The following is a 17,781-nucleotide window of genomic DNA, read 5'->3' on the forward strand; positions in this document are numbered from 1 at the left end:
ATTTTGACAAATCATTTTAAAAAACGTTAAACATTTTCAAGTTATAAATGTCAAAATATGTTTATAACATTTTAAAAACCTTTTGTGTTTGCTGGCATATGGCATGTTCCCTCCCTTAGCAAGCACTCAAAACTATAGTGGGTACTCTAAAAATTGTATGTGTTGTTGATTTTATCACAATTTTTCAGAATTTTTGGATAGGTAAAGGTAAAGGTAAAGGAGACAATCCTGTATAAACAGTGATCGGAGTGCCCATCTCTCTTTCATTGGCGATTGGACCAGACTCCTCCATGTAATGTTGCGATAGGGGGATCGCTACACCTCCTCTACAGCGAGTCTGTTACCTTCCCAGCATTTAAGAATGCCGGTACCCATTTAAACACCTGGGTGGAGAGGAGTAATCGAGATAAAGTGCCTTACTCAAGGGCACAACACGATGGCGTCGCCGGGCTCGAACCCGCAACCTTCCGATTATGAGTCAGTGCCCGTTCCGCTAGGCCAACGTGCTCCCTTGGATAGTTGGTAAAAATGTATTCGATTTGCATTTTGCTCAGTATTGATCATTTAATTCATGATTTTTTTTAACACAGACATTTTACACAACATACCATACCATGAAATCCATGATATGAGTATCTCTTTATGTTATCTGGAATGTCAGGTAATTTCAACTACCAACCAGGCAAATCAATTCATGTTAACATTTCCAACCCTAGCAGATGTTTTCTATACATTTGTTTGATTGAGTGAAATATGAATGTTAGGAGATGAAAAAATACCGTTCTATGAGCGGATGGACCTTTCGGGCACTTTTTCCTTCAAAATATTAACTGACAGAACCTTAACCCTCTTGATGCAAGTGACTGCTGACGACAAGTTTCATATTTTCTTTAAAAATTCAAAAGTTTCAGAATTGTACATTTTCATGGCCATATTTGAAATCAACATGAAAAATGCATTAAAATGAGTACAAACAGGCCTAGTATTGGTTCAACGGTTCTTAATACAGCTCTTGATATTTTGAGAAAATATCTAAAAACTTCCCTTCCCTCTCTTGAGATCCATCAGGACTCCTTCACCTTTGCGCTGGTGTTCAAAATTATGAACACTTGACTTGTTCTGGATACTCTAGAACACTAGAACACTACAGTAAGTGTTCAAAGGGATGTTCCTAAATGGGTGTTCAAAAAGTGTGACAAAAGAGGTGTTTAAAGGGTGTTCATTATTTTAATATCAAGCATCCAAAATATTCATTATATTATAACTCAGGTATTTCTGATTAATTTTAAGTTTCAGTAAAATTAACTGTTTACATTTATTTTACAATGCGTAAATTATCACTTAAAAAATCTTTCAAATTTGTATTTACCATTGTAGGCTTCTGGCTTGTAATACTGCTTGAACGCATCACAAATGCTTTTTCTAATAGCAGCCCACACAGTACACAGGTTGGTAACCAGGGCTGGTAACCAATACCAACTACCTGACAATGGGCAAACTATAATGAAAGTAATCCTGATGCCACTGTCACGCACTATGAACCTGTAAAGGCTCAGTCCCTTGTTTATTTTTGAGTATCTATGTTTATGTCATGAAATACTGCTAATTATAGTAAATAGTTGTATTCCTTTTACGAGAGCCTACTTTACTATGTCATGATGTATGTCGCATGGCCACTGTTACACACAATTATGTAATGCAAGGCAGCGCATGACTTTATACAGGTTTTGTACCTGCACTCTTACGTTAAACAAAATTGATAGCTTCCAACAAATCTTCATTTAACCCCACGGGCACTACAGCTTAAATTTCTTACAGTTGGTTAATTATTAAGTTAGGCGTGCAGCCTAACTTATTTCTTTCTTGCCGTTTCTTTCTTCTTTCTTCTCACAATTTGCTACTACATCCACATCCTTTATCGAATTTCGGCCAAACTCACTCACAAGCAGTATTGGGTAACTGGCTACAAAAGTTATGGGTTGTTTAAAATCAGAGGTCATCCAAGGGGTCACAGGGGTCAAAAAAGGTCATTTTAACCGAAAATGCTCCGATTTGAGCTGAAATTTAAATGCAATGATCCTTATGACATTCTAAACATGTTTCAAATATTTAAAAATTTATTTAAGGTCATTAAGGGGCCCATAAAGGGGTCAAAGGTCAAGTTTTTCAAAATGCTCCAACTGAGCTGAAATTCCAATGCAATGATCCTTATGACATTCGATGTTGAAAACATTTTAAAATTCATTTAAGGTCATTAAGGGGCAACAATTTTAAAATTCATTTCATTAAGGGGCAATAAAGGGGTCAAAGGTCAAGTTTTCAAAATGCTTCAATTTAGCTGAAATTTAAATGCAATGATCCTTATGACATTCTTAACATGTTTTAAATATTTTAAAATTCATTTAAGGTCATTAAGGGGGTCATACAGAGGTCAAAGGTGAAGTGTTCAAAATGCCAACTTTCCACGATTAAGGTTTATTAAAACGGCAATTAATGAAACAATCTTATTAAAATTAATACTATCCAGCACGGTGTTGCTGCTTGATCAGATCATCACAGTCATCCGCCTAACTTACCTCGTGCCCTTGCAAAGGGCACAGTTGCTCTAGTATTATCTAATTATCCGAGTAACCAATCAAAATAGAGCTTTTAAAACTCTCAACAATTTTAAGCTTACTCCCAGTCAGGACTACTCCATTCTTTAATACCATATTTCTGATTGGCTCAATACACGATAACCACCCCCTCTTTGTAACCAATCAAATAGTTCTTAGATGACGGTTGTAGCCATGGGGTTAAATATGATTAAAGACCCATTCAGTGATCCCAGCGCAAGTGTGAAAAGAATTAAAATTGTTTATACATTGCTTAAAAGTGAAGGATAAGTCATTCAAATTGTCATTTGGTATTTTTGAAATGACAAATTTGGCAAAAAACAAAGAAAACAGCATTACTGGCTAAGTTGGAGCCCCATTCAAATACATGTAACTAATTTATATACTGTCAGTATCTAAATTACAGATTCGTGTAAAATGTCTTATTTTGTCTTAAATACACGGCTTTCGGCTGAACCACTCGCAGGCTATGTTAGCACATCTATGAAAATGACAAAGGTACCAAAATCTGAATTTTGATGATTTTTACGATCGTCCGGACGAGCAAATCACTGAATGGGCTTAATTGGTGTGGATAAAGTAGAATGAACTCCAGCAGGTATAATGAGAATATAAGATGACAAGATATCTGCAAACTATTTGTTGTTGTTTGGTACACTTTTTGTAACCCTGGATGGAGCCTTTGGAGCCAGTGCAATAATATTGGTGGCATGGATCATGAACTATGCATAGATCAAGGAAGCAATGCTAGATCTCACAAACTTTGTTGCTGCAGTTTTCCTTTCTTTTCCTAAAACATCTTTACTTTTATTGAAAACAATAAAATACATTGTACTACAAGGAAATTTATGCTAATTTATACTTATTTATGCAAATTTTACACAATAGAATTAATAATTAAATATGGAGCAATATAATATGTACAAAATATATGAAAATGACAAATGACTAAATGTGCTGAATTTTAAAGAATTTATTATTAATATGTTATGTACCCTTGCTGACACCAAGCAGAATAAGTCATAAAATAGCTTGCACATGTAAACATGACTGGGACAGACTCTGTGACAAGACTACTCCCGATTCCAGAAAAACACAGCTCTTAAATTTGTTTGCATCAAAAAAATTATTATGTTTTGCAAAAATAGCTAAATCCTGATCATTGGTGATAATCATATTTTAATCTTTGGCTAATTTTGGGAAACTGTTAAAAAATCCAAAAAAATTAGTGCTGTATTTTTCTGCAATAGGGAGTAGTACCATCCAAACCCCGGATCACAGTACCCCCGAAGAACCGTACCAGGTTTTTATAAGTCGTGAAATTTGCATTTCACTTCTTATTAATTAAAATAATTTGTAATTGGTTTAATACCGGTAATGGCATTGTCCATAACTAATATGATCAAATTAGGTTAGTCATGGGGTGGTTTTTGCCCCAATCCTGGGAAATGAACGATTTCCGTACCTGTTATTGAATGCCATTAGTGCATAGCAATCTGAGTGGCACAAGATTCAAGTTAGATTTTGTATGACTGTAGGCTGCATGGCTTGAATCAATCTGGGATTTGAGATAAAGTTTGTTCCCAACAAACACAAAAAGTTTTACAAAATATGTTTAAATGATGGGTTACATGAAGGGTATCACTCTTAAAGTTCTAAAAGGTCCGAGTAAAGAATCCTATTTTGTGCCCTATATTATTGAACCCTCAAGAAAAGAAAAAAGTTCTTTAAACTGAAATACCCCTTTTTCGGCTTTAAAAGGTTCTTTAATCCTTTGTGGAACCATTGGCCTTTACAGAACATTTTTGGTTTGTTACAGAACCATTGATGGTTCAAAAAAACTTGCTGCAAAAACAACACAATAGGCTTAACCACTTCTATAAATATTTCTCAATATGTTATCCTTATTTAATTAAGTGAACACTTAAAAATGTGTTTGATTCATTTGCTACAAATGTTTTATTTACATATAAGAATGTAATAAAATAATTTCCCCACCAGGGGTAACACTCCTATTAAGACATGGGTCAATATTATTATTTTGGGTCCTTTTCATATCTCAAAAGGCCAAGAAGGTATGAACCCTGAGTGGCATCAAATGAAAGAAAAAGAAGTAATGTATTAAAATCATTTTCCCCACTGGGTGACACTCCTCATAAGACACGGGTTAAGTATTCCTAATTTGGTTCTTTTCATATCTCGAAATCCCAAGAAGGTATGAAATGGTATCAAATTAATGAAAGAGAAAAAGAAAATCAGAACCTCCTGCACCCCCTGCCAAACAGTGTGACTGGGATGTCACTGAATCAAGATTTTAAAGTGGGTAGAATACCTAGATGCATGTTGAATTTCATATATTTACATCAGAAAGTGAAGAAGATTAATGCAACCTTTTATTTGGGACATAGTGTAGATGGATTAAGCACCTTTAGGAAGGGGAAGTCATCTAACAAGAGTCGTCACCCTACCCCACCTTAGGTATCATAGACACCCAAGAGGTGCCCGCCTTGTAAGATATCCATTACCTGGTCAACAAATCTGCCTATTCACACCTAATGACCTCAACTTCATCACATCCTGTCCTGATCCAGGGGTGCCTGCCAACATTTTATCAGCCCAAAAGAAGGGGCAAATCATCCAAAAGTCACCCAATTTTACTCTTGGCCATCTTAGCCATTGTATGAGACAGAAAACTACCAAAATTGAGTCCTGGGGCCAATGTTGAAAAGTCACACACTTTTATTCTTATCTATTGGTTTCTATTGGACAGAAGCATAGGTTTCTGAACTGGGGAGGGTCAAGGCTAGTGGGGGCTCAGCCCAATTCACCCAATAAATTGGGTGCAGCGGAACTCAAATAGGCCTACCCTTCAGCCCCCAATAATTCCCAGTGAAGTAAAAATAACAGTGATGATCAGTACTGGAAAAATGGTTATTTTTTACCTATTTCCCCTATTTTTTTTAACTCTCAGGGGAACCTCCTGGGCACCCCCTCCCATCACAGGTCATCAACAAAATTTGGTAGCCCCCACCCCCCATGTTGAAAATCTTCCAAAGCCACTCAGGAAATCTTCAAAAGTTGCAGTGAAAATCTTCAAAAGTTGCACAATTGGGCTATCGAATCACTTGTTTGGCAACTCTGACATGATTCGTTGATCCTCACCAAAAGGCGTGTTCAAAGTATAAAGTATTTCCCTTCTGGTATTTGCTTTATTTATTTCCACATTATTGATGTAAATTACAATTTGCTCTATTCGGTTCATGCTGCAACATTTTGATCAAACATTCTCCTCTCCCCCATACATACCATATAAGGTCCCAAGGCTCCAATATTTTTCATTTATATGATGTAAATTGTGTCAAGTATTTCCCCCACAACATTAATAACATCCCCTTTTTTCTGTTAAACATATTTCATTCAAGTTCATATTATTTCTTCAAATCTGAGCCTTCTGTCAAACTTAAATATAGTCTGAGAAAAAATGCAACAGTTCAAAATATATCATTTTTATGGAGATTTCTATTAGCTGCAGATTGCAGAATGGTATATCAGTATACCATATCACACCTGTGTTAAAAAGCATGTACTATTTTATCAAAACCCTGTAAGGGTGGTACCTTTCAGATAAAATCCGGCTTATAGGGTTATCTTTCAGGTAAAAGTCTATTTAGGGGTAAAATTTGTCACAAAACCATGCTAAATTCCTGTTTAGGGGTGTCTTTTGCTTAAAAGTGAAGTGCCCCCCAACACCTACCCATGCCAGCTGCACATCATGCCTCACATAATGTGTGTACCCCCAGCAATCCTCATCTAAACTTTCATCCATTTGATCATTGTTGATGTGTTCCTCTTCCTGAGTCCACCACCACTTCCCCTTCTAAAAATTAGCCTGAGAAATTAGCACTCTTTCTGCATTAACTCTCTCCATGAACAGGGCCGGATTTACCATAGGGCCATATGGGCCCGGGCCCAGGGCCTCCAAATTTTTGGGGCCCCCAAATTTGCCCTGTGCAGTGTGCATCTTCTATTTTAGCCAAAAACACCATGTTTTGAGCCAAAATAGGATACAAGAACTGCAAAATTTTGTGCGCTTCGCGCGCTCTGGTCTGTTATAGCAAAATTCAGCTTAAAACGGGCTAAAATAGTCTAAAATTGATATTTTTTGAGCGCTTGGCGCAAGTATCAAGTAAAATCTAAAACTTGCAAACTTGAGTACACATGCTTTCCTCATCACGGTGCGTTTGGGGCCTCCAAATTTTGGCCTGGCCCAGGGCCCCAAAAAGGTAAATCCGGCCCTCTCCATGAAGGTGTCAACTGCAGATGACAAGTTTCAAATTTTTTTAAAAATTCAAAAATTTCAAAATTGTAAATTTTCTTTACCATGTTTGGAATCAGCATGAAAAATGGATGAAAATGAGTAAAAACAAGCCTAGTATTGCTTCAGCGGCTCTTAAGATAGCTCTTGATATTTTGAGAAATATCTCAAATCTTCTCAGGACTTTTTCTGTTGAAGCCTATATGGCTAGCACACAGAGCATTTGATTTTGCAGTGCAGGTTAGCGTTCCATTTTTCAGACTTTACAGATCATGGAATTGGTAGCAGATCTTTCAACTGTGAACTTTTAAGGTAAGATGCATTATACAAGCAAATAAACACTCCAGTGATCTATGACACCCACGTGACACACCCACAGCAATACATTGTATGCTGGAATTCTTGGCCATGGTATTGGCAGCATGCATGGTCAAGTGCAACTCAAAACAAACAATACAAAAGTTAAAAAGTTGTTAAGTGTGAAGTTCTAGTATTTTTTGACAATTTTTTTAAAGGAATCAGAATACAACGTTTGCAGAGCATTTTTTGGGACCTGAGAGCACATCAGACCATAGATACTTTATTTTTAGTATCTATGATCAGACACACCAAATTACATTAAGATTATGAGGAATGTCCTTCTGATATCAAATAATTTTGATTTGTTGAAATTTGTGATATAATACAAATTTTATGGCATATTTATATTAAAAATTGTTATTTTTTACATTTTTGATATTTAACAGTCCTCAAAGTAAACTTTATAAATCTAATGATATGTACCGTACTTCAAGTGTATTATACATGTAGCTGGGAGGAAAAGCCATCCATGCATTATTTGACAAATTTGACCTTTCGTATTGAAAATATACATTTTTTTTTTCAAATGATGGACAGCTTTCAGCTACATACACTTTAAGTATATATCATTAGATTTATAAAGTTTATTTTGAGGACTGCTAAATGTCAAAAATATCAATTTTAATAATTTGCCATAAAATTTGTATTATATCGTGAATTTCAAAAATCTAAATTATTTGATATCAGAAGAACATTCCTCGTATTCAGAATGCAATTTGATGTGTCTGATGAGCTCTCATGTCCCACAAAAATATACTCTGCAAACGTTGCTATCCAATCCCTTAAAAGAAGTAGGGGAAAGAATAAAATAACCATTATTTGCAGCCAACATGGAAAGAGTTATTATTACTATCAAAGTAACATATTTTCACAGTATGAAACTTTTGGGATCGCAAAAGAAACTCATATTTACAGCATATTCTATATATATCTACCCTATTCACCCATTGCACGGTTCCGCCACATGCGAGGAGAGCCTCGATCTGGCAGCATGCATGAATGAGAATTGAACCAGTCATATAACATTGCGTAAAGTTACATAATACTTCCTTTCATGTCTATTGCCAGTTCGAGGCTCTCCTCGCATATGGCGGAACCGTGCAATAGGCAAATATGATTTAATTGTATGTGTATGGCAACATATACACCAAGCTCTTATATACACCAATCCTTGCCAGTTACAATTCACAATTTTTGTTCATGCATGTAATTCATGATTTACAGTGCTAGTGCAGAGACTAGTACTAGTACAAAAGTGATATGACCATAGAAGTAATATTTATTTTGAGTGTTAAAATGGTTCAAAAGCCTGGGGCTACTCACTAAAAATGAGTGACGGAGATGTGCAGCCACATTGACCCCCATTTTTCAACTAGCTACCTCTCACCCAATGACCTCCTTGTTTGTTTTACTAAATTCCTCTCACCCAATGACCCCCTTTTTTGTTTTCCTGTCACCAAAAGACCCCTTTTTTTCAAAAATGTTTGGAAAATTTCTGATAATCTCTCACTAAATGACCCCATTTTTTCATTATTTTTCTTCAAATTTGTATTAATTTTTGAAAATTGTATCAATATTTATATCTCAACCCAAATTTTTTCCCAGTCTCACTGAATGACCCCCTTTTTTGGTCAGATTTCCCCAGTCTCACAGAAAGACCCCCTCTTTTGGGGCCTTCTCACTGAAAGACCCCCCTTTTTCGGTGTCTAGGCTCTCACCGAAAGACCCCTAGTTTCACAAAGCTTCACTTGCATTCACTCTTCAAGTTCTCTCGCAAATAAACCAGACATTTTTAGGGGCATGAGGGGAGTGAATTTCAGGGTGATGCAAACAATCTGAAAATGTGTCAAAAATCTGGAAACTTTTGTCATGAATAGTGGAATTTTCAGTGATGTTTTTGTTCTGACTGGGGAAACTCCCTTCCCCCGTCAGAACAAAACCATGCACAGTCATGCACATGTTGCACTACCCAGTAAACACACAACATTTTACAGAAAAGGTTTAAATGTCAGGTCAGGTTATAAAGGGTATAATAACATTTTAATAACACTAGCGGGATACCCGCGCTTCGCGCGGGTCCCCGCTAGATGGGAGCGTTCACCATAACAGGAATAATTACTGAACAGGTAGAATCATTGAAAAGGTACATTTTATTTTTCTAAACCTGTCTCTTCTTACACTTTCTTTTTTAGTTTCTTTTGCTTTAGCTTGTGAATTTCCGTTTCCATGTTATTTATTTATTTAACCTCGTTCCCATTATTTTCTAAATATGTTCTTTCTTACATTTCCTTTAGCTTCTTTGTTTATTTGCTGCTTGTGATTTCCCGTTTCCATGTTTTTTATTTAATTCTGTTCTCATTATTTTAGCTTCTTTTTTCTTACATTTCCTGATTAGTTTCTTTCCTTCTTTGTTTCGTTCACGTTTCATTTAGTTACTTTAACCCGTTGGCCTATTACTCGTACTTTTTTGTCCTCATTTTAATTTTCTTTTTCTTTATAGTACCGCTTCATATTGTTTGTGCAACAAACATCTTTTTCCGTATTTATTACGTCCTCTCATAAGCGTGTCTGTTCGTGGACGTGTTCACCCATTATCATAATCCCGAAACCCGTCCATGTACCTTCATGTCCTTTATTTTTCCTTCTTTCCGTATTATCATGTCCACTGGTCTCTGGCTCGCAGTCGCGTGGCTCTGCGCCGTTCTGCGCCCATTGGCGTAGTGCGCATTACGCACGACGGCGCCGACGCGCTGCCGCCAGCTGCAGTGACGCGTGAGGCTGACATCCGATTTTCATAACAAAAAACCCGTTTTACCCATATTTTCACTGTTTTTGCAGCCAATTCTTGACCGTTTTCAACCAAATAAAGTTTAAACACGTTCCCGTATATTCATCGATCTCCCGTATGAATTTGGCGACATTTGGATCGAAACTGACGGAGCCTTTATAGTGATACATACATAGATACATAGATACATACATACAACATTTCCCTATTTATAGTAAGATTCATAAAACATTTTTGAAAAAGTTTGATACAAAAAACACTACATCACTACATGAAAATGTTATTGTAAAATGTTTTTTGACAAACATATTATTTAAATATATTTTGTCAACATTTGATAACATTATGTTAAAATGTCTAACATCACATTTTCAAATTTCAGTCATCAATTTTTTGTGGGTACTTGCCCCAGGAATTTGAAGATGGTGGGCGTACCAGCATTTGTGTTAAGTGCTCCCCCTTCCCCGGAAATGGACAAGTTATCTACAGCAATTGTGCAAGATTCTGCTAAGTAGAGAACTTAATCCAGTTCAAGTATAGACATCAGTGTCAGAAAAACACAAAAATTAATAGCACTTATGAAATTTCTTGGGCAATTTCAATTTTTACAGTATTCAATGTTCTACTGTATTGGTCATGCATATTACACCTGTGATATTCAATGCATGCCTGCATGATGGGACCTATAGCAGCCATATTTGACAGCTTGTTTATAGAGGCAAATATTTCAAAATAATGAAACAGAAATAGCTGGCCCTATTATAATTCCTCTTTTTTTTTGTCCCAAAGTAAACGTTTGATCATCAGTTCTTCAAAGTATGGATCATTAAATAAGATTCCAACAGGGATGGCCATAAAGTAATTCAAATAAATTTGAAAGTGGACCCATCAAATAGGGCCTACCCATCAATTTTTCAAGAATTTGGACCCAACTGTATACCACAACTTGTCTTAGTTATTACATTTTCCCCAAATTTGGAGAAATTGTAAAATTATTTAATACAGTGAGGCAAAATTGGGATATTTAAAAAGGACCCATTCATATACCAAAATTGGCCTGGAAAAGGAGCCATTGATATACCAAAAGGCAGAAAATGCTACATGTTTGTGGCACATCCCCGTATACACTTATGGTCATTTGTACTACATTTTAGGCCTTTTACACAAGCTTACACAATAGGGTACCTGTATTGCATATAATTTACAGTACCAGCTAGTGCAGTGTAATGTCAATAATGCTGTGTATATTACCAGTTAACATTTCAAAAAAAAGTTTCGTAAAATAGTACACAAAAACTTTCTTATTTCTGTCAAATTTCACTCACAACTCAAAATCCCTGCAGGAAGTGTGCATTTACCATTTTGAAAGAAATCACCTGCAGCTAATACTAGTATTTAAGGACCAATTTGACACTTCTCCTGTAATTATTGACTACTTTTTTCACAATAATCCCTTAAAATTTTACGAGAACCTTTTGATACCAATTTAAATGAACAGTATTATGACTGGTAGGATGTATGAAATTACCTGCTTGAGAAGAAAAGATTTGTGACTTGACTTCAGGTAAAACCAATTTTACGCTGTCATAATTTTGAATAAGTTGAATAAAAAGGAGCTTGTTTTATGTAGCCGGCCATTACACAAGACTGAACACAGAAAATGTGTATCCAGGGTTTGACTTACCAGTATCTGCAAAAGCTGCCCTATATAGCTAATTTGACCATTTTTGCATTCTATATGGTATGCATATGACACCTGGCAGCTATTGCGGATATGCCTTTATTGCACTGCACCCTAGCTATAACTGTGCAGTAGCTACAATATACCATTTGGTAGTACCATAACAATAGCGTAGATTTCTTTTTGACATTGGGGGATGGGGTTTGGAAATTTTTTCTTGAAGTAAAGTGAATCCAGCACCTTTTGGTGAAAATTTTGCCATATTGAAGCTTAACTGGTGAAATATGGTACAAAAGTGGAAAAAATTGGCACTTTTAAGAGCTTTTAAGGTTAAAATGGCTAAACATGAGGTTAAATTGGCAAAAACCCACATCTATAGGCATCAACATTTGGGGATGATTGTATGGACAATCCCACCCATCAAAATATATCCCCCAGGATCTAACGCCTATGTACCGTAATAATATGCACAACATATATTTTTCAGTTTTGCACATATTTGCGGGCATATTTGTACACTTTTAGAAATTCTTTAATCCTTATTTTGTTCATTATCACGAAGATTAATCACAAATTCTTGATGACAACAGCATAGGTACTTGCCTTCAGTGCACAAGGTCCCAGGTTCAATTCCTGATGGTGGAGATTTGCTGAGATATTGACATAGGGAAAAATGTCCGAAATTAATTGGAAACATCTGTAGACTAAATTCAAACTTCCACTCTTCTCATGGTTAATTTAGAATTGGGCATGAAAGTACTCAGATCTATGTACAGAGAGCCATACCTGAACATGTATCTCGGAGCCAGTTTCAAAAAGAGTAGTGACTGTTCCCAACCCACCCCAGTGTTCAAATGGACCCTAATGGAAATTGGGTTATCTAAGGGTACTGAGCCTGATTAAGGGGAACCAGCTGTTTGTCAGCATTTCTCAATGGATTTTTTCAAAATGTTTCTTCAATTGGCCTCCCCATATCCCTGTTACATGATGCTACACCCCAGCCTGAATCAAAGTGAAATTTGCCACAATTCCATTGAAAAGTGGCAAAAAAGGCTGAAGTCCCCTCTATCAGACCAGGTGCTCCTCTTTAGCGGATTACTCATGCTAGATTTAGCTACAGTGCTAGGGCGCTGGGACTAAACCTTGGGGTCTTGGTACACTGAAGCCAGGGCGTGGTGCTTCATGAAGCCCCCCCTCCCCCTTGAAGCCTTAGCATTATTACAGGGTAGTATCTTTATTTGTTGAAGTAAAAAAAACCTGCAAGACTTTAAGAATATAAATAATTAAATATAATACATCATTAAATTAAAGGAGTATTTTGTGATGATCCTAGCATCCTCTTTTTATGGCATTTTTCAGTAGATATCGCCAAAAAAATCTTCTTCCTAAAATTTCAGTTGATTCCGATTTTGCGTTTGAGAGTTATGCATGATTATGTGTATTACATTGCTCCATATAGGCCACTGTTGTAATCTTGTTTAACAATATTTTTGCCAAACAAATGAATTTTTGCACATAAACATATGTAGCAAGATGTTTCCAGTGGTACAAAAATCTCAACTTTTTGGAGAAAAGTGGGGGATGAGGTTACGGATCAGATTTGAATGGTAAAAAGGTCACTTGTCTTCATCAGGGAGATAGAGAGCAATGTTCTGTATCAATCACCAAACTTAGTTCATGAATGTCTTTCTTCAAACTCAAACAACAGACATAAGCACAATGTTACAATTTCCAGGCCAAAATTGAAGGAAACATGTTCCTCTCAACATACAATGCTTTATTGTCACATCCTTATATGGCAATGTCCCAGGCAATATATGGATACCTTCATAATGCATGACATTACTGGACCAAGCCAATGTCCACATGGAGTGCCCAGGGAAAGGGGATTGGAATTGGGGGGGGCATTGCAAAGTGAATTTCAGGGGGAGGAAATCAACAAATTATGCACAAAATTGTCTCAAAAAGTGGAAATTTGTGTGACTTTGTGACTTTTGCCTCAAAAGGGGGGGGCAGATTAAAATATTCGGGGAGGGGCACAGGACAAATGCCCTCTCTTTCCCCCGCAGGTGCTGCCACTGAGTATGTCACCAAATTTATCCCCAAGAAATTTAAAGGATTTTGTGATATCCCCGAGTGATCAAGTGATCCTTTGTGCTCCCCGCGTGTGCTCCTGACGCGTGAACAACTTTGCGATTGTCGATTGCTGAGCCTAATCTATGAGGTCACACTCAGTAATCTTCCGTTTGCAATTCCAACGCTTTCATTATCAGGCATCATTACACCAAGGATTCTAGCCTTCAATGGTTTCGTATGGACACACAGGCTGTTATTTTGACGATCAATGGTCAGCGATTGACTTGGGAATCACACTTTGGGAATCACAATTCTCGAGCAGTGATTTTCAAAAATTCTAAGACTGTCTGAGCATGCCTTACAGCCAGTTGAACTGACACATCTTGAAAATGACCAGGAACAGCCTACATGTGATGATTCACTATAATTCATGACTTAAACACAGGACCTAATTAGTTAATCTAGTACGATACTCTACCAATAGAGCTGAGCTGAGGGGGTCTTCGAAAAAATTTGTAAGGGGATGTGCCTGTGCCACACAGACTTTAGGATGCTGACTTTCTTTCCAGGATCTGTGCTCCCGGTCTGTGCTTTCTCTATACCTACTTTTTGCTGTTTTCGCAACCCATCAGTATACCAGTTTTCAATAAAAAGCACCTAAATTTGCACTAATTGGGTGTTTTTAAGGGAACTTTTGCCAAAATTTGCCCAATTGGGGGCATTGGTCTCCACTGAAAACCCACCCATTGATATACCAAAATTGCTAAAAAGGTCGTACTCAAAAACCATGGCACATCCCTGATACCTTCAACCAGGGAGGAGACCCCCCGTTTTATGAGCAAGTGAATCGGACCATAGTAACCATGGCAACAGCTTCCAATTTAAATAGGTCCGTAGCTTCAAGTAATAACATGAAGTTATTGACCTATATAATTAGGTCCACGGTCTTCCCTCTCCTACACCCCTCCCGGCCAGCCCCAAGTTGACTACTAAAATGGCAAATTTTCGCAAAAGAACTTTCGCCCCAGTTAAGTCATTTTAGTAATTGATTTGGGACTTTGCTCTAGCTCGGTGGACCGATATCAGTAAGCTCCAGGTGACCCCTGCTGATAAGCCCTCCTTAGGATTCCCCCTCTCCTCCTCCCTCCTGCCGGTTTGCTCAGGGGCGTAGAGCGAGTCATCCGATTGGGGGGCACCAACCATGATTGGGGGCACCGGGTCTGATGGAGGGGGCATATGCCATATTTTGGCAATTTTCCTATTTTGGTGATTTTCTAATAGATTGAAAGGCCTGTGCTCCCCCCACCCCTTCCCCTATGCCACTGCCCGGGGCCACTGCAGGGGCGTAGAAAGAAGTACAGGGTGGACAAAGGAGCAATTTAAGCAAAATTGAAATAAGGGGAAGATAAAGATGTTAAAAGAGCCCCACTGCACCTTGTCCATGGAGCCGCCCCCCAGGCCCTTGCTACGAGTCCTGGGTTTGCCACTCTTCTCATGCTAAAATCGGAAAAATACACGTATTTATGGATTTAGGTCAGGTGGTGTATTTCAGAAGCATCGTGTTTAGTTTTGGCTAATATTGAGGAAGCTTAAGCTTATATGATACAGGGTCATATAAAAGATAGGCCTACAAACTTCAGTGAGTAGGCCTACATGATAAATTATCATGATGAGCGAAAAATGAAACAATGTGTCTGTGCATAATTTTGACTGTCTTACCTTTGTTCAGAGCAATAGAAGTGTGATGACCAATAGGTCTATCCATCTGTTGTCCAGAACCTCCGAAATGAAAATCATCATCATGGTATTTTCCGTGACGTAAGATATACTTTTTCCTTTTCGAGTCGACACCACCAACACCCAATTCGGGTTCCACATTTTCTGTAGAGTTTAACTGCATAAACAGCCATACTTGAGGCAAAAATATAATTAAAGTCAAAAATAATTTTCTTCTTCTCCTCTTCATCATTCTTCTAAGAATGACAGTGTTTAATATCTGTAACTCTGTTGGTCAAAAGTTATTACTTTTCTGTTATTGAAAGTTTGTAGCTTTTTGTCTGGCGGCTGATATTACAACAAGTTTTAGGCTCACTGAGCAATGTATAATTTGCCAAAGTTGCTAATCGTCGGCCAATCTTCATTTTGCTGTGATAATGAGTCGAGATATTCATAGACATCAAACATAAAAATATCAGAGTCCAAATATTCCCGTGTGTTGTTTAGCTGGGATGTTTAGCTCCAGAACAAAAATTTGCAACATGATAGAACAGCATGTACAAAACTAAACTTAGCCAAGTGACTGGCCAATGCAATTATACAAAAGCAAAACATCACTAGCCTGTGCAAAATGGGTAAATCCCGCGGCCAAGAGCCCCCAATCTTTGTAGTAATGGGTTACTGAGGAGGGCGCTCTATAGTCCCTGGTAATGCCAGCAGTGTGGCATGGTTGGGCCCTGCAAATAAATGTCCTGTCCAAGCAAATTATTTTTAAGGAATTCTATTTATCATGTTTATCAATGAATTTGATAGAAATCCTTTTCAATCCAAGTCAGGCTTGTGGGAAAGATTGTATTCAACAAAACATAATAATCAATGTAAAATAAAATAAAAAGGTATATGAAATGTTTAGAACTCAGAAGTTCACACAAGACTAAAAACCAAACCAAATAAAAACACATTTTTCTTGCAAACCAAATGCATTTGTATGTGTTTTGTAATTTAGGCTATGGTAAAATTATGGCAGTATGTTCAACTTTGTAGTAGTAACTTATTCATGCATTCAAAATAATGAATTCAATTTTTTTTTTTTGGAAAGAAAATGTTTGGTACATTTAAAAAAAAAAAAAAAAAAATTTAGACCTCAGTCTAACCTCCGTAGTTAGACCAGGTCTAAACTTTTTTTTGCATACAGACCAGGGGTCGAGTCAGATTAATGAATGAACAAATGAATGAATGAATGAACGAATGAATGAATGATTTATTTCCAAAAAATTGGCCAAATATTAAAATTTGGACTTTTATTGCTAGTTAGGACTAAAGGATTAGGATTTAGCTATGTTTCATTTGGCAAAACAGGATAATATTTTTTCAATCCCAAAAAATTAGTTCTGTATTTTTCTGGAATGGGGAGTAATACTACACAATGAAATGCATGGTCATCAGAATCCCAACAAAATTCCGCCCACTTTTGCAGTCTCCAAAAGAAGAAAAATTACCAAGTAGTCCAACCCTGTTCAACTAATTGCAGAGAGGAAAAATCAGACGAATCAAACACAAAACACATCTGTTTCTGGATACATGTAACATTTTATTGCAGTAGTGTCATTTCTATTCATTAACATCAAAGGCACACACATTTTAAAACATTGAAAGTATTTCTTCAGAATATTTTTAAAGGCATATCAGAATCAGAATCTTTTATTGATATATAGAAAAGATGATAATATTCAACTTCTATTTTGTAAGCAAAGTTCAAGCAATGATGTGAAAAACAGTTTTGATTTGTAAAGAGACGATACCCAGCAAACACAAAATTGGTTAAATGGTTTTTGTTTTGTTTTTTGGGTCAAACCGTTTTAATACGATTTAAATGTCATTTAAATGTTTTATATAAAATAACACTACAAATTGTAAAATATTTTTAGCAAACATTTTTGCAAAATATTTTCTCAACATTTAAATAACGGTATGTTAGAATGACATTGTTTTGCAGCAAAATTTCAAAAATGTTTTTTAAATGTTATTAAAACGTTTTATACCCTTTATATAACCTTGCAATTAAACGGTTTCTGTGGAACATTTTGAATTTGCTGGGGACATGGGAGAGATGTCCATAACTAGTTTGTTCGGCTTTCAATTGGTAAAAAAAACAAAAAACATGTATTGATACAGAACAGCATGCACACACTTGGGAGCAACACTTACACTAGTTGCATAAATATGCGTG

The 17,781-nt window shown here is 36.7% G+C and overlaps 1 protein-coding gene across 1 annotated transcript in view; it reads right to left on the reverse strand.

Moving 5' to 3' along the window:
* Positions 1-16,047, reverse strand: part of LOC140166292 (uncharacterized) — an 88,416-nt gene extending 72,369 nt beyond the window's left edge. Inside the window, exon 1 of the mRNA XM_072189703.1 lies at positions 15,555-16,047. The gene's annotated coding sequence lies outside the window, so the exon portion shown is untranslated. The remainder of the gene's footprint in view (positions 1-15,554) is intronic.
* Positions 16,048-17,781: the final 1,734 nt, after the last annotated feature.

This window comes from Amphiura filiformis, chromosome 12, assembly GCF_039555335.1.
Source record: "Amphiura filiformis chromosome 12, Afil_fr2py, whole genome shotgun sequence".
In the NCBI taxonomy this organism is placed as follows: domain Eukaryota; kingdom Metazoa; phylum Echinodermata; class Ophiuroidea; order Amphilepidida; family Amphiuridae; genus Amphiura; species Amphiura filiformis.